The sequence below is a fragment of the Oncorhynchus mykiss genome, chromosome 5 (assembly GCF_057628025.1).
Source record: "Oncorhynchus mykiss isolate SJ-2025 chromosome 5, ASM5762802v1, whole genome shotgun sequence".
NCBI classification, from domain to species: domain Eukaryota; kingdom Metazoa; phylum Chordata; class Actinopteri; order Salmoniformes; family Salmonidae; genus Oncorhynchus; species Oncorhynchus mykiss.
Window position 1 is genome coordinate 48626876 of NC_143026.1, and position 20942 is coordinate 48647817.

Sequence of the window (20942 nt, forward strand, 5' to 3'; positions counted from 1 at the left end):
TGATTAACTTTTTGCAAGGCTTTAGTTGTTAAATGGGAAAGAGTAACCAACTTGTCAGTGACAACTGTCTTGAGTTTGGCATTTGTGACAATGTCCTGGGATTACCCACAAACGCCTCACCTGCAAACTAGTATTGTGTGGCTTGTGAGCGGTATAGAGCAAAATCGATTACATGTACGTGTTTGTGAGAGTCTCAGCTTTCCATAGCGGGGTCATAGTAGTTCCTAGCTCCAACCATTCAGTCTCTACAGATATTTTTGTTAGAAGGGTTTAAGCCCAACAGTCCAAATTTAGGGTTAGTACCAATGCTCCACGTTTTTTCAAAGACCCAACCCACCTGCTCCTCGTTGGTATAGTGGTGAGTATCCCCGCCTGTCACGCGGGAGACCGGGGTTCAATTCCCCGACGGGGAGAAAGTACAGCTCTTTTTTTAGGGTGAATAATGTTGCTGAGCCCACAAAGTGGAACATATTCTTGGAAAAAAAGCTTTATGATACAATTTCCTGCCTTTGAGGTTAACTCAGCCTTCCAAGGCATTGGTTGTTCAGTGGTAGAATTCTCGCCTGCCACACGGGAGGCCCGGGTTCGATTCCCGGCCAATGCAGGAAGTTTTGAACATGTCATTTCGACAAGTATGCAAACCCCTGAGGAGGAAATCTGTGTTAGATTGCCAGGCAAACAGAAATCTCTGGTCTTGGTCGAATTCTCAACTGACTCTTGAAAAATAAGACTTTGAACATTTACTCATTCTCAGTAGACTTTGGTGAATCCATTGCAGATTTCCAGTGTGTGAGGTGATTAACTTTTTGCAAGGCTTTAGTTGTTAAATGGGAAAGAGTAACCAACTTGTCAGTGACAACTGTCTTGAGTTTGGCATTTGTGACAATGTCCTGGGATTACCCACAAACGCCTCACCTGCAAACTAGTATTGTGTGGCTTGTGAGCGGTATAGAGCAAAATCGATTACATGTACGTGTTTGTGAGAGTCTCAGCTTTCCATAGCGGGGTCATAGTAGTTCCTAGCTCCAACCATTCAGTCTCTACAGATATTTTTGTTAGAAGGGTTTAAGCCCAACAGTCCAAATTTAGGGTTAGTACCAATGCTCCACGTTTTTTCAAAGACCCAACCCACCTGCTCCTCGTTGGTATAGTGGTGAGTATCCCCGCCTGTCACGCGGGAGACCGGGGTTCAATTCCCCGACGGGGAGAAAGTACAGCTCTTTTTTTAGGGTGAATAATGTTGCTGAGCCCACAAAGTGGAACATATTCTTGGAAAAAAAGCTTTATGATACAATTTCCTGCCTTTGAGGTTAACTCAGCCTTCCAAGGCATTGGTTGTTCAGTGGTAGAATTCTCGCCTGCCACACGGGAGGCCCGGGTTCGATTCCCGGCCAATGCAGGAAGTTTTGAACATGTCATTTCGACAAGTATGCAAACCCCTGAGGAGGAAATCTGTGTTAGATTGCCAGGCAAACAGAAATCTCTGGTCTTGGTCGAATTCTCAACTGACTCTTGAAAAATAAGACTTTGAACATTTACTCATTCTCAGTAGACTTTGGTGAATCCATTGCAGATTTCCAGTGTGTGAGGTGATTAACTTTTTGCAAGGCTTTAGTTGTTAAATGGGAAAGAGTAACCAACTTGTCAGTGACAACTGTCTTGAGTTTGGCATTTGTGACAATGTCCTGGGATTACCCACAAACGCCTCACCTGCAAACTAGTATTGTGTGGCTTGTGAGCGGTATAGAGCAAAATCGATTACATGTACGTGTTTGTGAGAGTCTCAGCTTTCCATAGCGGGGTCATAGTAGTTCCTAGCTCCAACCATTCAGTCTCTACAGATATTTTTGTTAGAAGGGTTTAAGCCCAACAGTCCAAATTTAGGGTTAGTACCAATGCTCCACGTTTTTTCAAAGACCCAACCCACCTGCTCCTCGTTAGTATAGTGGTGAGTATCCCCGCCTGTCACGCGGGAGACCGGTGTTCAATTCCCCGACGGGGAGAAAGTACAGCTCTTTTTTTAGGGTGAATAATGTTGCTGAGTGGAACATATTCTTGGAAAAAAAGCTTTATGATACAATTTCCTGCCTTTGAGGTTAACTCAGCCTTCCAAGGCATTGGTTGTTCAGTGGTAGAATTCTCGCCTGAATTCTCGCCTGCCACACGGGAGGCCCGGGTTCGATTCCCGGCCAATGCAGGAAGTTTTGAACATGTCATTTCGACAAGTATGCAAACCCCTGAGGAGGAAATCTGTGTTAGATTGCCAGGCAAACAGAAATCTCTGGTCTTGGTCGAATTCTCAACTGACTCTTGAAAAATAAGACTTTGAACATTTACTCATTCTCAGTAGACTTTGGTGAATCCATTGCAGATTTCCAGTGTGTGAGGTGATTAACTTTTTGCAAGGCTTTAGTTGTTAAATGGGAAAGAGTAACCAACTTGTCAGTGACAACTGTCTTGAGTTTGGCATTTGTGACAATGTCCTGGGATTACCCACAAACGCCTCACCTGCAAACTAGTATTGTGTGGCTTGTGAGCGGTATAGAGCAAAATCGATTACATGTACGTGTTTGTGAGAGTCTCAGCTTTCCATAGCGGGGTCATAGTAGTTCCTAGCTCCAACCATTCAGTCTCTACAGATATTTTTGTTAGAAGGGTTTAAGCCCAACAGTCCAAATTTAGGGTTAGTACCAATGCTCCACGTTTTTTCAAAGACCCAACCCACCTGCTCCTCGTTAGTATAGTGGTGAGTATCCCCGCCTGTCACGCGGGAGACCGGTGTTCAATTCCCCGACGGGGAGAAAGTACAGCTCTTTTTTTAGGGTGAATAATGTTGCTGAGCCCACAAAGTGGAACATATTCTTGGAAAAAAAGCTTTATGATACAATTTCCTGCCTTTGAGGTTAACTCAGCCTTCCAAGGCATTGGTTGTTCAGTGGTAGAATTCTCGCCTGCCACACGGGAGGCCCGGGTTCGATTCCCGGCCAATGCAGGAAGTTTTGAACATGTCATTTCGACAAGTATGCAAACCCCTGAGGAGGAAATCTGTGTTAGATTGCCAGGCAAACAGAAATCTCTGGTCTTGGTCGAATTCTCAACTGACTCTTGAAAAATAAGACTTTGAACATTTACTCATTCTCAGTAGACTTTGGTGAATCCATTGCAGATTTCCAGTGTGTGAGGTGATTAACTTTTTGCAAGGCTTTAGTTGTTAAATGGGAAAGAGTAACCAACTTGTCAGTGACAACTGTCTTGAGTTTGGCATTTGTGACAATGTCCTGGGATTACCCACAAACGCCTCACCTGCAAACTAGTATTGTGTGGCTTGTGAGCGGTATAGAGCAAAATCGATTACATGTACGTGTTTGTGAGAGTCTCAGCTTTCCATAGCGGGGTCATAGTAGTTCCTAGCTCCAACCATTCAGTCTCTACAGATATTTTTGTTAGAAGGGTTTAAGCCCAACAGTCCAAATTTAGGGTTAGTACCAATGCTCCACGTTTTTTCAAAGACCCAACCCACCTGCTCCTCGTTAGTATAGTGGTGAGTATCCCCGCCTGTCACGCGGGAGACCGGTGTTCAATTCCCCGACGGGGAGAAAGTACAGCTCTTTTTTTAGGGTGAATAATGTTGCTGAGCCCACAAAGTGGAACATATTCTTGGAAAAAAAGCTTTATGATACAATTTCCTGCCTTTGAGGTTAACTCAGCCTTCCAAGGCATTGGTTGTTCAGTGGTAGAATTCTCGCCTGCCACACGGGAGGCCCGGGTTCGATTCCCGGCCAATGCAGGAAGTTTTGAACATGTCATTTCGACAAGTATGCAAACCCCTGAGGAGGAAATCTGTGTTAGATTGCCAGGCAAACAGAAATCTCTGGTCTTGGTCGAATTCTCAACTGACTCTTGAAAAATAAGACTTTGAACATTTACTCATTCTCAGTAGACTTTGGTGAATCCATTGCAGATTTCCAGTGTGTGAGGTGATTAACTTTTTGCAAGGCTTTAGTTGTTAAATGGGAAAGAGTAACCAACTTGTCAGTGACAACTGTCTTGAGTTTGGCATTTGTGACAATGTCCTGGGATTACCCACAAACGCCTCACCTGCAAACTAGTATTGTGTGGCTTGTGAGCGGTATAGAGCAAAATCGATTACATGTACGTGTTTGTGAGAGTCTCAGCTTTCCATAGCGGGGTCATAGTAGTTCCTAGCTCCAACCATTCAGTCTCTACAGATATTTTTGTTAGAAGGGTTTAAGCCCAACAGTCCAAATTTAGGGTTAGTACCAATGCTCCACGTTTTTTCAAAGACCCAACCCACCTGCTCCTCGTTGGTATAGTGGTGTGTATCCCCGCCTGTCACGCGGGAGACCGGGGTTCAATTCCCCGACGGGGAGAAAGTACAGCTCTTTTTTTAGGGTGAATAATGTTGCTGAGCCCACAAAGTGGAACATATTCTTGGAAAAAAAGCTTTATGATACAATTTCCTGCCTTTGAGGTTAACTCAGCCTTCCAAGGCATTGGTTGTTCAGTGGTAGAATTCTCGCCTGCCACACGGGAGGCCCGGGTTCGATTCCCGGCCAATGCAGGAAGTTTTGAACATGTCATTTCGACAAGTATGCAAACCCCTGAGGAGGAAATCTGTGTTAGATTGCCAGGCAAACAGAAATCTCTGGTCTTGGTCGAATTCTCAACTGACTCTTGAAAAATAAGACTTTGAACATTTACTCATTCTCAGTAGACTTTGGTGAATCCATTGCAGATTTCCAGTGTGTGAGGTGATTAACTTTTTGCAAGGCTTTAGTTGTTAAATGGGAAAGAGTAACCAACTTGTCAGTGACAACTGTCTTGAGTTTGGCATTTGTGACAATGTCCTGGGATTACCCACAAACGCCTCACCTGCAAACTAGTATTGTGTGGCTTGTGAGCGGTATAGAGCAAAATCGATTACATGTACGTGTTTGTGAGAGTCTCAGCTTTCCATAGCGGGGTCATAGTAGTTCCTAGCTCCAACCATTCAGTCTCTACAGATATTTTTGTTAGAAGGGTTTAAGCCCAACAGTCCAAATTTAGGGTTAGTACCAATGCTCCACGTTTTTTCAAAGACCCAACCCACCTGCTCCTCGTTAGTATAGTGGTGAGTATCCCCGCCTGTCACGCGGGAGACCGGTGTTCAATTCCCCGACGGGGAGAAAGTACAGCTCTTTTTTTAGGGTGAATAATGTTGCTGAGCCCACAAAGTGGAACATATTCTTGGAAAAAAAGCTTTATGATACAATTTCCTGCCTTTGAGGTTAACTCAGCCTTCCAAGGCATTGGTTGTTCAGTGGTAGAATTCTCGCCTGCCACACGGGAGGCCCGGGTTCGATTCCCGGCCAATGCAGGAAGTTTTGAACATGTCATTTCGACAAGTATGCAAACCCCTGAGGAGGAAATCTGTGTTAGATTGCCAGGCAAACAGAAATCTCTGGTCTTGGTCGAATTCTCAACTGACTCTTGAAAAATAAGACTTTGAACATTTACTCATTCTCAGTAGACTTTGGTGAATCCATTGCAGATTTCCAGTGTGTGAGGTGATTAACTTTTTGCAAGGCTTTAGTTGTTAAATGGGAAAGAGTAACCAACTTGTCAGTGACAACTGTCTTGAGTTTGGCATTTGTGACAATGTCCTGGGATTACCCACAAACGCCTCACCTGCAAACTAGTATTGTGTGGCTTGTGAGCGGTATAGAGCAAAATCGATTACATGTACGTGTTTGTGAGAGTCTCAGCTTTCCATAGCGGGGTCATAGTAGTTCCTAGCTCCAACCATTCAGTCTCTACAGATATTTTTGTTAGAAGGGTTTAAGCCCAACAGTCCAAATTTAGGGTTAGTACCAATGCTCCACGTTTTTTCAAAGACCCAACCCACCTGCTCCTCGTTAGTATAGTGGTGAGTATCCCCGCCTGTCACGCGGGAGACCGGGGTTCAATTCCCCGACGGGGAGAAAGTACAGCTCTTTTTTTAGGGTGAATAATGTTGCTGAGCCCACAAAGTGGAACATATTCTTGGAAAAAAAGCTTTATGATACAATTTCCTGCCTTTGAGGTTAACTCAGCCTTCCAAGGCATTGGTTGTTCAGTGGTAGAATTCTCGCCTGCCACACGGGAGGCCCGGGTTCGATTCCCGGCCAATGCAGGAAGTTTTGAACATGTCATTTCGACAAGTATGCAAACCCCTGAGGAGGAAATCTGTGTTAGATTGCCAGGCAAACAGAAATCTCTGGTCTTGGTCGAATTCTCAACTGACTCTTGAAAAATAAGACTTTGAACATTTACTCATTCTCAGTAGACTTTGGTGAATCCATTGCAGATTTCCAGTGTGTGAGGTGATTAACTTTTTGCAAGGCTTTAGTTGTTAAATGGGAAAGAGTAACCAACTTGTCAGTGACAACTGTCTTGAGTTTGGCATTTGTGACAATGTCCTGGGATTACCCACAAACGCCTCACCTGCAAACTAGTATTGTGTGGCTTGTGAGCGGTATAGAGCAAAATCGATTACATGTACGTGTTTGTGAGAGTCTCAGCTTTCCATAGCGGGGTCATAGTAGTTCCTAGCTCCAACCATTCAGTCTCTACAGATATTTTTGTTAGAAGGGTTTAAGCCCAACAGTCCAAATTTAGGGTTAGTACCAATGCTCCACGTTTTTTCAAAGGCCCAACCCACCTGCTCCTCGTTAGTATAGTGGTGAGTATCCCCGCCTGTCATGCGGGAGACCGGGGTTCAATTCCCCGACGGGGAGAAAGTACAGCTCTTTTTTTAGGGTGAATAATGTTGCTGAGCCCACAAAGTGGAACATATTCTTGGAAAAAAAGCTTTATGATACAATTTCCTGCCTTTGAGGTTAACTCAGCCTTCCAAGGCATTGGTTGTTCAGTGGTAGAATTCTCGCCTGCCACACGGGAGGCCCGGGTTCGATTCCCGGCCAATGCAGGAAGTTTTGAACATGTCATTTCGACAAGTATGCAAACCCCTGAGGAGGAAATCTGTGTTAGATTGCCAGGCAAACAGAAATCTCTGGTCTTGGTCGAATTCTCAACTGACTCTTGAAAAATAAGACTTTGAACATTTACTCATTCTCAGTAGACTTTGGTGAATCCATTGCAGATTTCCAGTGTGTGAGGTGATTAACTTTTTGCAAGGCTTTAGTTGTTAAATGGGAAAGAGTAACCAACTTGTCAGTGACAACTGTCTTGAGTTTGGCATTTGTGACAATGTCCTGGGATTACCCACAAACGCCTCACCTGCAAACTAGTATTGTGTGGCTTGTGAGCGGTATAGAGCAAAATCGATTACATGTACGTGTTTGTGAGAGTCTCAGCTTTCCATAGCGGGGTCATAGTAGTTCCTAGCTCCAACCATTCAGTCTCTACAGATATTTTTGTTAGAAGGGTTTAAGCCCAACAGTCCAAATTTAGGGTTAGTACCAATGCTCCACGTTTTTTCAAAGACCCAACCCACCTGCTCCTCGTTGGTATAGTGGTGAGTATCCCCGCCTGTCACGCGGGAGACCGGGGTTCAATTCCCCGACGGGGAGAAAGTACAGCTCTTTTTTTAGGGTGAATAATGTTGCTGAGCCCACAAAGTGGAACATATTCTTGGAAAAAAAGCTTTATGATACAATTTCCTGCCTTTGAGGTTAACTCAGCCTTCCAAGGCATTGGTTGTTCAGTGGTAGAATTCTCGCCTGCCACACGGGAGGCCCGGGTTCGATTCCCGGCCAATGCAGGAAGTTTTGAACATGTCATTTCGACAAGTATGCAAACCCCTGAGGAGGAAATCTGTGTTAGATTGCCAGGCAAACAGAAATCTCTGGTCTTGGTCGAATTCTCAACTGACTCTTGAAAAATAAGACTTTGAACATTTACTCATTCTCAGTAGACTTTGGTGAATCCATTGCAGATTTCCAGTGTGTGAGGTGATTAACTTTTTGCAAGGCTTTAGTTGTTAAATGGGAAAGAGTAACCAACTTGTCAGTGACAACTGTCTTGAGTTTGGCATTTGTGACAATGTCCTGGGATTACCCACAAACGCCTCACCTGCAAACTAGTATTGTGTGGCTTGTGAGCGGTATAGAGCAAAATCGATTACATGTACGTGTTTGTGAGAGTCTCAGCTTTCCATAGCGGGGTCATAGTAGTTCCTAGCTCCAACCATTCAGTCTCTACAGATATTTTTGTTAGAAGGGTTTAAGCCCAACAGTCCAAATTTAGGGTTAGTACCAATGCTCCACGTTTTTTCAAAGACCCAACCCACCTGCTCCTCTTTGGTATAGTGGTGAGTATCCCCGCCTGTCACGCGGGAGACCGGGGTTCAATTCCCCGACGGGGAGAAAGTACAGCTCTTTTTTTAGGGTGAATAATGTTGCTGAGCCCACAAAGTGGAACATATTCTTGGAAAAAAAGCTTTATGATACAATTTCCTGCCTTTGAGGTTAACTCAGCCTTCCAAGGCATTGGTTGTTCAGTGGTAGAATTCTCGCCTGCCACACGGGAGGCCCGGGTTCGATTCCCGGCCAATGCAGGAAGTTTTGAACATGTCATTTCGACAAGTATGCAAACCCCTGAGGAGGAAATCTGTGTTAGATTGCCAGGCAAACAGAAATCTCTGGTCTTGGTCGAATTCTCAACTGACTCTTGAAAAATAAGACTTTGAACATTTACTCATTCTCAGTAGACTTTGGTGAATCCATTGCAGATTTCCAGTGTGTGAGGTGATTAACTTTTTGCAAGGCTTTAGTTGTTAAATGGGAAAGAGTAACCAACTTGTCAGTGACAACTGTCTTGAGTTTGGCATTTGTGACAATGTCCTGGGATTACCCACAAACGCCTCACCTGCAAACTAGTATTGTGTGGCTTGTGAGCGGTATAGAGCAAAATCGATTACATGTACGTGTTTGTGAGAGTCTCAGCTTTCCATAGCGGGGTCATAGTAGTTCCTAGCTCCAACCATTCAGTCTCTACAGATATTTTTGTTAGAAGGGTTTAAGCCCAACAGTCCAAATTTAGGGTTAGTACCAATGCTCCACGTTTTTTCAAAGACCCAACCCACCTGCTCCTCGTTAGTATAGTGGTGAGTATCCCCGCCTGTCACGCGGGAGACCGGTGTTCAATTCCCCGACGGGGAGAAAGTACAGCTCTTTTTTTAGGGTGAATAATGTTGCTGAGCCCACAAAGTGGAACATATTCTTGGAAAAAAAGCTTTATGATACAATTTCCTGCCTTTGAGGTTAACTCAGCCTTCCAAGGCATTGGTTGTTCAGTGGTAGAATTCTCGCCTGCCACACGGGAGGCCCGGGTTCGATTCCCGGCCAATGCAGGAAGTTTTGAACATGTCATTTCGACAAGTATGCAAACCCCTGAGGAGGAAATCTGTGTTAGATTGCCAGGCAAACAGAAATCTCTGGTCTTGGTCGAATTCTCAACTGACTCTTGAAAAATAAGACTTTGAACATTTACTCATTCTCAGTAGACTTTGGTGAATCCATTGCAGATTTCCAGTGTGTGAGGTGATTAACTTTTTGCAAGGCTTTAGTTGTTAAATGGGAAAGAGTAACCAACTTGTCAGTGACAACTGTCTTGAGTTTGGCATTTGTGACAATGTCCTGGGATTACCCACAAACGCCTCACCTGCAAACTAGTATTGTGTGGCTTGTGAGCGGTATAGAGCAAAATCGATTACATGTACGTGTTTGTGAGAGTCTCAGCTTTCCATAGCGGGGTCATAGTAGTTCCTAGCTCCAACCATTCAGTCTCTACAGATATTTTTGTTAGAAGGGTTTAAGCCCAACAGTCCAAATTTAGGGTTAGTACCAATGCTCCACGTTTTTTCAAAGACCCAACCCACCTGCTCCTCGTTGGTATAGTGGTGTGTATCCCCGCCTGTCACGCGGGAGACCGGGGTTCAATTCCCCGACGGGGAGAAAGTACAGCTCTTTTTTTAGGGTGAATAATGTTGCTGAGCCCACAAAGTGGAACATATTCTTGGAAAAAAAGCTTTATGATACAATTTCCTGCCTTTGAGGTTAACTCAGCCTTCCAAGGCATTGGTTGTTCAGTGGTAGAATTCTCGCCTGCCACACGGGAGGCCCGGGTTCGATTCCCGGCCAATGCAGGAAGTTTTGAACATGTCATTTCGACAAGTATGCAAACCCCTGAGGAGGAAATCTGTGTTAGATTGCCAGGCAAACAGAAATCTCTGGTCTTGGTCGAATTCTCAACTGACTCTTGAAAAATAAGACTTTGAACATTTACTCATTCTCAGTAGACTTTGGTGAATCCATTGCAGATTTCCAGTGTGTGAGGTGATTAACTTTTTGCAAGGCTTTAGTTGTTAAATGGGAAAGAGTAACCAACTTGTCAGTGACAACTGTCTTGAGTTTGGCATTTGTGACAATGTCCTGGGATTACCCACAAACGCCTCACCTGCAAACTAGTATTGTGTGGCTTGTGAGCGGTATAGAGCAAAATCGATTACATGTACGTGTTTGTGAGAGTCTCAGCTTTCCATAGCGGGGTCATAGTAGTTCCTAGCTCCAACCATTCAGTCTCTACAGATATTTTTGTTAGAAGGGTTTAAGCCCAACAGTCCAAATTTAGGGTTAGTACCAATGCTCCACGTTTTTTCAAAGACCCAACCCACCTGCTCCTCGTTAGTATAGTGGTGAGTATCCCCGCCTGTCACGCGGGAGACCGGGGTTCAATTCCCCGACGGGGAGAAAGTACAGCTCTTTTTTTAGGGTGAATAATGTTGCTGAGCCCACAAAGTGGAACATATTCTTGGAAAAAAAGCTTTATGATACAATTTCCTGCCTTTGAGGTTAACTCAGCCTTCCAAGGCATTGGTTGTTCAGTGGTAGAATTCTCGCCTGCCACACGGGAGGCCCGGGTTCGATTCCCGGCCAATGCAGGAAGTTTTGAACATGTCATTTCGACAAGTATGCAAACCCCTGAGGAGGAAATCTGTGTTAGATTGCCAGGCAAACAGAAATCTCTGGTCTTGGTCGAATTCTCAACTGACTCTTGAAAAATAAGACTTTGAACATTTACTCATTCTCAGTAGACTTTGGTGAATCCATTGCAGATTTCCAGTGTGTGAGGTGATTAACTTTTTGCAAGGCTTTAGTTGTTAAATGGGAAAGAGTAACCAACTTGTCAGTGACAACTGTCTTGAGTTTGGCATTTGTGACAATGTCCTGGGATTACCCACAAACGCCTCACCTGCAAACTAGTATTGTGTGGCTTGTGAGCGGTATAGAGCAAAATCGATTACATGTACGTGTTTGTGAGAGTCTCAGCTTTCCATAGCGGGGTCATAGTAGTTCCTAGCTCCAACCATTCAGTCTCTACAGATATTTTTGTTAGAAGGGTTTAAGCCCAACAGTCCAAATTTAGGGTTAGTACCAATGCTCCACGTTTTTTCAAAGGCCCAACCCACCTGCTCCTCGTTAGTATAGTGGTGAGTATCCCCGCCTGTCATGCGGGAGACCGGGGTTCAATTCCCCGACGGGGAGAAAGTACAGCTCTTTTTTTAGGGTGAATAATGTTGCTGAGCCCACAAAGTGGAACATATTCTTGGAAAAAAAGCTTTATGATACAATTTCCTGCCTTTGAGGTTAACTCAGCCTTCCAAGGCATTGGTTGTTCAGTGGTAGAATTCTCGCCTGCCACACGGGAGGCCCGGGTTCGATTCCCGGCCAATGCAGGAAGTTTTGAACATGTCATTTCGACAAGTATGCAAACCCCTGAGGAGGAAATCTGTGTTAGATTGCCAGGCAAACAGAAATCTCTGGTCTTGGTCGAATTCTCAACTGACTCTTGAAAAATAAGACTTTGAACATTTACTCATTCTCAGTAGACTTTGGTGAATCCATTGCAGATTTCCAGTGTGTGAGGTGATTAACTTTTTGCAAGGCTTTAGTTGTTAAATGGGAAAGAGTAACCAACTTGTCAGTGACAACTGTCTTGAGTTTGGCATTTGTGACAATGTCCTGGGATTACCCACAAACGCCTCACCTGCAAACTAGTATTGTGTGGCTTGTGAGCGGTATAGAGCAAAATCGATTACATGTACGTGTTTGTGAGAGTCTCAGCTTTCCATAGCGGGGTCATAGTAGTTCCTAGCTCCAACCATTCAGTCTCTACAGATATTTTTGTTAGAAGGGTTTAAGCCCAACAGTCCAAATTTAGGGTTAGTACCAATGCTCCACGTTTTTTCAAAGACCCAACCCACCTGCTCCTCGTTGGTATAGTGGTGAGTATCCCCGCCTGTCACGCGGGAGACCGGGGTTCAATTCCCCGACGGGGAGAAAGTACAGCTCTTTTTTTAGGGTGAATAATGTTGCTGAGCCCACAAAGTGGAACATATTCTTGGAAAAAAAGCTTTATGATACAATTTCCTGCCTTTGAGGTTAACTCAGCCTTCCAAGGCATTGGTTGTTCAGTGGTAGAATTCTCGCCTGCCACACGGGAGGCCCGGGTTCGATTCCCGGCCAATGCAGGAAGTTTTGAACATGTCATTTCGACAAGTATGCAAACCCCTGAGGAGGAAATCTGTGTTAGATTGCCAGGCAAACAGAAATCTCTGGTCTTGGTCGAATTCTCAACTGACTCTTGAAAAATAAGACTTTGAACATTTACTCATTCTCAGTAGACTTTGGTGAATCCATTGCAGATTTCCAGTGTGTGAGGTGATTAACTTTTTGCAAGGCTTTAGTTGTTAAATGGGAAAGAGTAACCAACTTGTCAGTGACAACTGTCTTGAGTTTGGCATTTGTGACAATGTCCTGGGATTACCCACAAACGCCTCACCTGCAAACTAGTATTGTGTGGCTTGTGAGCGGTATAGAGCAAAATCGATTACATGTACGTGTTTGTGAGAGTCTCAGCTTTCCATAGCGGGGTCATAGTAGTTCCTAGCTCCAACCATTCAGTCTCTACAGATATTTTTGTTAGAAGGGTTTAAGCCCAACAGTCCAAATTTAGGGTTAGTACCAATGCTCCACGTTTTTTCAAAGACCCAACCCACCTGCTCCTCGTTGGTATAGTGGTGAGTATCCCCGCCTGTCACGCGGGAGACCGGGGTTCAATTCCCCGACGGGGAGAAAGTACAGCTCTTTTTTTAGGGTGAATAATGTTGCTGAGCCCACAAAGTGGAACATATTCTTGGAAAAAAAGCTTTATGATACAATTTCCTGCCTTTGAGGTTAACTCAGCCTTCCAAGGCATTGGTTGTTCAGTGGTAGAATTCTCGCCTGCCACACGGGAGGCCCGGGTTCGATTCCCGGCCAATGCAGGAAGTTTTGAACATGTCATTTCGACAAGTATGCAAACCCCTGAGGAGGAAATCTGTGTTAGATTGCCAGGCAAACAGAAATCTCTGGTCTTGGTCGAATTCTCAACTGACTCTTGAAAAATAAGACTTTGAACATTTACTCATTCTCAGTAGACTTTGGTGAATCCATTGCAGATTTCCAGTGTGTGAGGTGATTAACTTTTTGCAAGGCTTTAGTTGTTAAATGGGAAAGAGTAACCAACTTGTCAGTGACAACTGTCTTGAGTTTGGCATTTGTGACAATGTCCTGGGATTACCCACAAACGCCTCACCTGCAAACTAGTATTGTGTGGCTTGTGAGCGGTATAGAGCAAAATCGATTACATGTACGTGTTTGTGAGAGTCTCAGCTTTCCATAGCGGGGTCATAGTAGTTCCTAGCTCCAACCATTCAGTCTCTACAGATATTTTTGTTAGAAGGGTTTAAGCCCAACAGTCCAAATTTAGGGTTAGTACCAATGCTCCACGTTTTTTCAAAGACCCAACCCACCTGCTCCTCTTTGGTATAGTGGTGAGTATCCCCGCCTGTCACGCGGGAGACCGGGGTTCAATTCCCCGACGGGGAGAAAGTACAGCTCTTTTTTTAGGGTGAATAATGTTGCTGAGCCCACAAAGTGGAACATATTCTTGGAAAAAAAGCTTTATGATACAATTTCCTGCCTTTGAGGTTAACTCAGCCTTCCAAGGCATTGGTTGTTCAGTGGTAGAATTCTCGCCTGCCACACGGGAGGCCCGGGTTCGATTCCCGGCCAATGCAGGAAGTTTTGAACATGTCATTTCGACAAGTATGCAAACCCCTGAGGAGGAAATCTGTGTTAGATTGCCAGGCAAACAGAAATCTCTGGTCTTGGTCGAATTCTCAACTGACTCTTGAAAAATAAGACTTTGAACATTTACTCATTCTCAGTAGACTTTGGTGAATCCATTGCAGATTTCCAGTGTGTGAGGTGATTAACTTTTTGCAAGGCTTTAGTTGTTAAATGGGAAAGAGTAACCAACTTGTCAGTGACAACTGTCTTGAGTTTGGCATTTGTGACAATGTCCTGGGATTACCCACAAACGCCTCACCTGCAAACTAGTATTGTGTGGCTTGTGAGCGGTATAGAGCAAAATCGATTACATGTACGTGTTTGTGAGAGTCTCAGCTTTCCATAGCGGGGTCATAGTAGTTCCTAGCTCCAACCATTCAGTCTCTACAGATATTTTTGTTAGAAGGGTTTAAGCCCAACAGTCCAAATTTAGGGTTAGTACCAATGCTCCACGTTTTTTCAAAGACCCAACCCACCTGCTCCTCGTTAGTATAGTGGTGAGTATCCCCGCCTGTCACGCGGGAGACCGGTGTTCAATTCCCCGACGGGGAGAAAGTACAGCTCTTTTTTTAGGGTGAATAATGTTGCTGAGCCCACAAAGTGGAACATATTCTTGGAAAAAAAGCTTTATGATACAATTTCCTGCCTTTGAGGTTAACTCAGCCTTCCAAGGCATTGGTTGTTCAGTGGTAGAATTCTCGCCTGCCACACGGGAGGCCCGGGTTCGATTCCCGGCCAATGCAGGAAGTTTTGAACATGTCATTTCGACAAGTATGCAAACCCCTGAGGAGGAAATCTGTGTTAGATTGCCAGGCAAACAGAAATCTCTGGTCTTGGTCGAATTCTCAACTGACTCTTGAAAAATAAGACTTTGAACATTTACTCATTCTCAGTAGACTTTGGTGAATCCATTGCAGATTTCCAGTGTGTGAGGTGATTAACTTTTTGCAAGGCTTTAGTTGTTAAATGGGAAAGAGTAACCAACTTGTCAGTGACAACTGTCTTGAGTTTGGCATTTGTGACAATGTCCTGGGATTACCCACAAACGCCTCACCTGCAAACTAGTATTGTGTGGCTTGTGAGCGGTATAGAGCAAAATCGATTACATGTACGTGTTTGTGAGAGTCTCAGCTTTCCATAGCGGGGTCATAGTAGTTCCTAGCTCCAACCATTCAGTCTCTACAGATATTTTTGTTAGAAGGGTTTAAGCCCAACAGTCCAAATTTAGGGTTAGTACCAATGCTCCACGTTTTTTCAAAGACCCAACCCACCTGCTCCTCGTTAGTATAGTGGTGAGTATCCCCGCCTGTCACGCGGGAGACCGGTGTTCAATTCCCCGACGGGGAGAAAGTACAGCTCTTTTTTTAGGGTGAATAATGTTGCTGAGCCCACAAAGTGGAACATATTCTTGGAAAAAAAGCTTTATGATACAATTTCCTGCCTTTGAGGTTAACTCAGCCTTCCAAGGCATTGGTTGTTCAGTGGTAGAATTCTCGCCTGCCACACGGGAGGCCCGGGTTCGATTCCCGGCCAATGCAGGAAGTTTTGAACATGTCATTTCGACAAGTATGCAAACCCCTGAGGAGGAAATCTGTGTTAGATTGCCAGGCAAACAGAAATCTCTGGTCTTGGTCGAATTCTCAACTGACTCTTGAAAAATAAGACTTTGAACATTTACTCATTCTCAGTAGACTTTGGTGAATCCATTGCAGATTTCCAGTGTGTGAGGTGATTAACTTTTTGCAAGGCTTTAGTTGTTAAATGGGAAAGAGTAACCAACTTGTCAGTGACAACTGTCTTGAGTTTGGCATTTGTGACAATGTCCTGGGATTACCCACAAACGCCTCACCTGCAAACTAGTATTGTGTGGCTTGTGAGCGGTATAGAGCAAAATCGATTACATGTACGTGTTTGTGAGAGTCTCAGCTTTCCATAGCGGGGTCATAGTAGTTCCTAGCTCCAACCATTCAGTCTCTACAGATATTTTTGTTAGAAGGGTTTAAGCCCAACAGTCCAAATTTAGGGTTAGTACCAATGCTCCACGTTTTTTCAAAGACCCAACCCACCTGCTCCTCGTTGGTATAGTGGTGTGTATCCCCGCCTGTCACGCGGGAGACCGGGGTTCAATTCCCCGACGGGGAGAAAGTACAGCTCTTTTTTTAGGGTGAATAATGTTGCTGAGCCCACAAAGTGGAACATATTCTTGGAAAAAAAGCTTTATGATACAATTTCCTGCCTTTGAGGTTAACTCAGCCTTCCAAGGCATTGGTTGTTCAGTGGTAGAATTCTCGCCTGCCACACGGGAGGCCCGGGTTCGATTCCCGGCCAATGCAGGAAGTTTTGAACATGTCATTTCGACAAGTATGCAAACCCCTGAGGAGGAAATCTGTGTTAGATTGCCAGGCAAACAGAAATCTCTGGTCTTGGTCGAATTCTCAACTGACTCTTGAAAAATAAGACTTTGAACATTTACTCATTCTCAGTAGACTTTGGTGAATCCATTGCAGATTTCCAGTGTGTGAGGTGATTAACTTTTTGCAAGGCTTTAGTTGTTAAATGGGAAAGAGTAACCAACTTGTCAGTGACAACTGTCTTGAGTTTGGCATTTGTGACAATGTCCTGGGATTACCCACAAACGCCTCACCTGCAAACTAGTATTGTGTGGCTTGTGAGCGGTATAGAGCAAAATCGATTACATGTACGTGTTTGTGAGAGTCTCAGCTTTCCATAGCGGGGTCATAGTAGTTCCTAGCTCCAACCATTCAGTCTCTACAGATATTTTTGTTAGAAGGGTTTAAGCCCAACAGTCCAAATTTAGGGTTAGTACCAATGCTCCACGTTTTTTCAAAGACCCAACCCACCTGCTCCTCGTTGGTATAGTGGTGAGTATCCCCGCCTGTCACGCGGGAGACCGGGGTTCAATTCCCCGACGGGGAGAAAGTACAGCTCTTTTTTTAGGGTGAATAATGTTGCTGAGCCCACAAAGTGGAACATATTCTTGGAAAAAAAGCTTTATGATACAATTTCCTGCCTTTGAGGTTAACTCAGCCTTCCAAGGCATTGGTTGTTCAGTGGTAGAATTCTCGCCTGCCACACGGGAGGCCCGGGTTCGATTCCCGGCCAATGCAGGAAGTTTTGAACATGTCATTTCGACAAGTATGCAAACCCCTGAGGAGGAAATCTGTGTTAGATTGCCAGGCAAACAGAAATCTCTGGTCTTGGTCGAATTCTCAACTGACTCTTGAAAAATAAGACTTTGAACATTTACTCATTCTCAGTAGACTTTGGTGAATCCATTGCAGATTTCCAGTGTGTGAGGTGATTAACTTTTTGCAAGGCTTTAGTTGTTAAATGGGAAAGAGTAACCAACTTGTCAGTGACAACTGTCTTGAGTTTGGCATTTGTGACAATGTCCTGGGATTACCCACAAACGCCTCACCTGCAAACTAGTATTGTGTGGCTTGTGAGCGGTATAGAGCAAAATCGATTACATGTACGTGTTTGTGAGAGTCTCAGCTTTCCATAGCGGGGTCATAGTAGTTCCTAGCTCCAACCATTCAGTCTCTACAGATATTTTTGTTAGAAGGGTTTAAGCCCAACAGTCCAAATTTAGGGTTAGTACCAATGCTCCACGTTTTTTCAAAGACCCAACCCACCTGCTCCTCGTTGGTATAGTGGTGAGTATCCCCGCCTGTCACGCGGGAGACCGGGGTTCAATTCCCCGACGGGGAGAAAGTACAGCTCTTTTTTTAGGGTGAATAATGTTGCTGAGCCCACAAAGTGGAACATATTCTTGGAAAAAAAGCTTTATGATACAATTTCCTGCCTTTGAGGTTAACTCAGCCTTCCAAGGCATTGGTTGTTCAGTGGTAGAATTCTCGCCTGCCACACGGGAGGTCCGGGTTCGATTCCCGGCCAATGCAGGAAGTTTTGAACATGTCATTTCGACAAGTATGCAAACCCCTGAGGAGGAAATCTGTGTTAGATTGCCAGGCAAACAGAAATCTCTGGTCTTGGTCGAATTCTCAACTGACTCTTGAAAAATAAGACTTTGAACATTTACTCATTCTCAGTAGACTTTGGTGAATCCATTGCAGATTTCCAGTGTGTGAGGTGATTAACTTTTTGCAAGGCTTTAGTTGTTAAATGGGAAAGAGTAACCAACTTGTCAGTGACAACTGTCTTGAGTTTGGCATTTGTGACAATGTCCTGGGATTACCCACAAACGCCTCACCTGCAAACTAGTATTGTGTGGCTTGTGAGCGGTATAGAGCAAAATCGATTACATGTACGTGTTTGTGAGAGTCTCAGCTTTCCATAGCGGGGTCATAGTAGTTCCTAGCTCCAACCATTCAGTCTCTACAGATATTTTTGTTAGAAGGGTTTAAGCCCAACAGTCCAAATTTAGGGTTAGTACCAATGCTCCACGTTTTTTCAAAGACCCAACCCACCTGCTCCTCGTTAGTATAGTGGTGAGTATCCCCGCCTGTCACGCGGGAGACCGGTGTTCAATTCCCCGACGGGGAGAAAGTACAGCTCTTTTTTTAGGGTGAATAATGTTGCTGAGCCCACAAAGTGGAACATATTCTTGGAAAAAAAGCTTTATGATACAATTTCCTGCCTTTGAGGTTAACTCAGCCTTCCAAGGCATTGGTTGTTCAGTGGTAGAATTCTCGCCTGCCACACGGGAGGCCCGGGTTCGATTCCCGGCCAATGCAGGAAGTTTTGAACATGTCATTTCGACAAGTATGCAAACCCCTGAGGAGGAAATCTGTGTTAGATTGCCAGGCAAACAGAAATCTCTGGTCTTGGTCGAATTCTCAACTGACTCTTGAAAAATAAGACTTTGAACATTTACTCATTCTCAGTAGACTTTGGTGAATCCATTGCAGATTTCCAGTGTGTGAGGTGATTAACTTTTTGCAAGGCTTTAGTTGTTAAATGGGAAAGAGTAACCAACTTGTCAGTGACAACTGTCTTGAGTTTGGCATTTGTGACAATGTCCTGGGATTACCCACAAACGCCTCACCTGCAAACTAGTATTGTGTGGCTTGTGAGCGGTATAGAGCAAAATCGATTACATGTACGTGTTTGTGAGAGTCTCAGCTTTCCATAGCGGGGTCATAGTAGTTCCTAGCTCCAACCATTCAGTCTCTACAGATATTTTTGTTAGAAGGGTTTAAGCCCAACAGTCCAAATTTAGGGTTAGTACCAATGCTCCACGTTTTTTCAAAGACCCAACCCACCTGCTCCTCGTTGGTATAGTGGTGTGTATCCCCGCCTGTCACGCGGGAGACCGGGGTTCAATTCCCCGACGGGGAGAAAGTACAGCTCTTTTTTTAGGGTGAATAATGTTGCTGAGCCCACAAAGTGGAACATATTCTTGGAAAAAAAGCTTTATGATACAATTTCCTGCCTTTGAGGTTAACTCAGCCTTCCAAGGCATTGGTTGTTCAGTGGTAGAATTCTCGCCTGCCACACGGGAGGCCCGGGTTCGATTCCCGGCCAATGCAGGAAGTTTTGAACATGTCATTTCGACAAGTATGCAAACCCCTGAGGAGGAAATCTGTGTTAGATTGCCAGGCAAACAGAAATCTCTGGTCTTGGTCGAATTCTCAACTGACTCTTGAAAAATAAGACTTTGAACATTTACTCATTCTCAGTAGACTTTGGTGAATCCATTGCAGATTTCCAGTGTGTGAGGTGATTAACTTTTTGCAAGGCTTTAGTTGTTAAATGGGAAAGAGTAACCAACTTGTCAGTGACAACTGTCTTGAGTTTGGCATTTGTGACAATGTCCTGGGATTACCCACAAACGCCTCACCTGCAAACTAGTATTGTGTGGCTTGTGAGCGGTATAGAGCAAAATCGATTACATGTACGTGTTTGTGAGAGTCTCAGCTTTCCATAGCGGGGTCATAGTAGTTCCTAGCTCCAACCATTCAGTCTCTACAGATATTTTTGTTAGAAGGGTTTAAGCCCAACAGTCCAAATTTAGGGTTAGTACCAATGCTCCACGTTTTTTCAAAGACCCAACCCACCTGCTCCTCGTTAGTATAGTGGTGAGTATCCCCGCCTGTCACGCGGGAGACCGGTGTTCAATTCCCCGACGGGGAGAAAGTACAGCTCTTTTTTTAGGGTGAATAATGTTGCTGAGCCCACAAAGTGGAACATATTCTTGGAAAAAAAGCTTTATGATACAATTTCCTGCCTTTGAGGTTAACTCAGCCTTCCAAGGCATTGGTTGTTCAGTGGTAGAATTCTCGCCTGCCACACGGGAGGCCCGGGTTCGATTCCCGGCCAATGCAGGAAGTTTTGAACATGTCATTTCGACAAGTATGCAAACCCCTGAGGAGGAAATCTGTGTTAGATTGCCAGGCAAACAGAAATCTCTGGTCTTGGTCGAATTCTCAACTGACTCTTGAAAAATAAGACTTTGAACATTTACTCATTCTCAGTAGACTTTGGTGAATCCATTGCAGATTTCCAGTGTGTGAGGTGATTAACTTTTTGCAAGGCTTTAGTTGTTAAATGGGAAAGAGTAACCAACTTGTCAGTGACAACTGTCTTGAGTTTGGCATTTGTGACAATGTCCTGGGATTACCCACAAACGCCTCACCTGCAAACTAGTATTGTGTGGCTTGTGAGCGGTATAGAGCAAAATCGATTACATGTACGTGTTTGTGAGAGTCTCAGCTTTCCATAGCGGGGTCATAGTAGTTCCTAGCTCCAACCATTCAGTCTCTACAGATATTTTTGTTAGAAGGG

At 44.4% G+C, this 20942-nt stretch overlaps 7 non-coding genes across 7 annotated transcripts; all 7 read left to right on the forward strand.

The window, feature by feature from the left end:
• The first annotated feature begins 341 nt into the window (after window positions 1–341).
• On the forward strand, window positions 342–413 carry trnad-guc (transfer RNA aspartic acid (anticodon GUC)). Its single transcript has one exon. It is a non-coding gene; the product is annotated as a tRNA-Asp (tRNA).
• A 723-nt stretch (window positions 414–1136) lies between these two features.
• On the forward strand, window positions 1137–1208 carry trnad-guc (transfer RNA aspartic acid (anticodon GUC)). The gene has a single exon. It is a non-coding gene; the product is annotated as a tRNA-Asp (tRNA).
• A 6291-nt stretch (window positions 1209–7499) lies between these two features.
• trnad-guc (transfer RNA aspartic acid (anticodon GUC)) lies at window positions 7500–7571 on the forward strand. Its single transcript has one exon. It is a non-coding gene; the product is annotated as a tRNA-Asp (tRNA).
• Window positions 7572–12269: 4698 nt separating this feature from the next.
• On the forward strand, window positions 12270–12341 carry trnad-guc (transfer RNA aspartic acid (anticodon GUC)). Its single transcript has one exon. It is a non-coding gene; the product is annotated as a tRNA-Asp (tRNA).
• A 723-nt stretch (window positions 12342–13064) lies between these two features.
• trnad-guc (transfer RNA aspartic acid (anticodon GUC)) lies at window positions 13065–13136 on the forward strand. The gene has a single exon. It is a non-coding gene; the product is annotated as a tRNA-Asp (tRNA).
• Window positions 13137–17039: 3903 nt separating this feature from the next.
• trnad-guc (transfer RNA aspartic acid (anticodon GUC)) lies at window positions 17040–17111 on the forward strand. Its single transcript has one exon. It is a non-coding gene; the product is annotated as a tRNA-Asp (tRNA).
• Window positions 17112–17834: 723 nt separating this feature from the next.
• Window positions 17835–17906, forward strand: trnad-guc (transfer RNA aspartic acid (anticodon GUC)). Its single transcript has one exon. It is a non-coding gene; the product is annotated as a tRNA-Asp (tRNA).
• Window positions 17907–20942: the final 3036 nt, after the last annotated feature.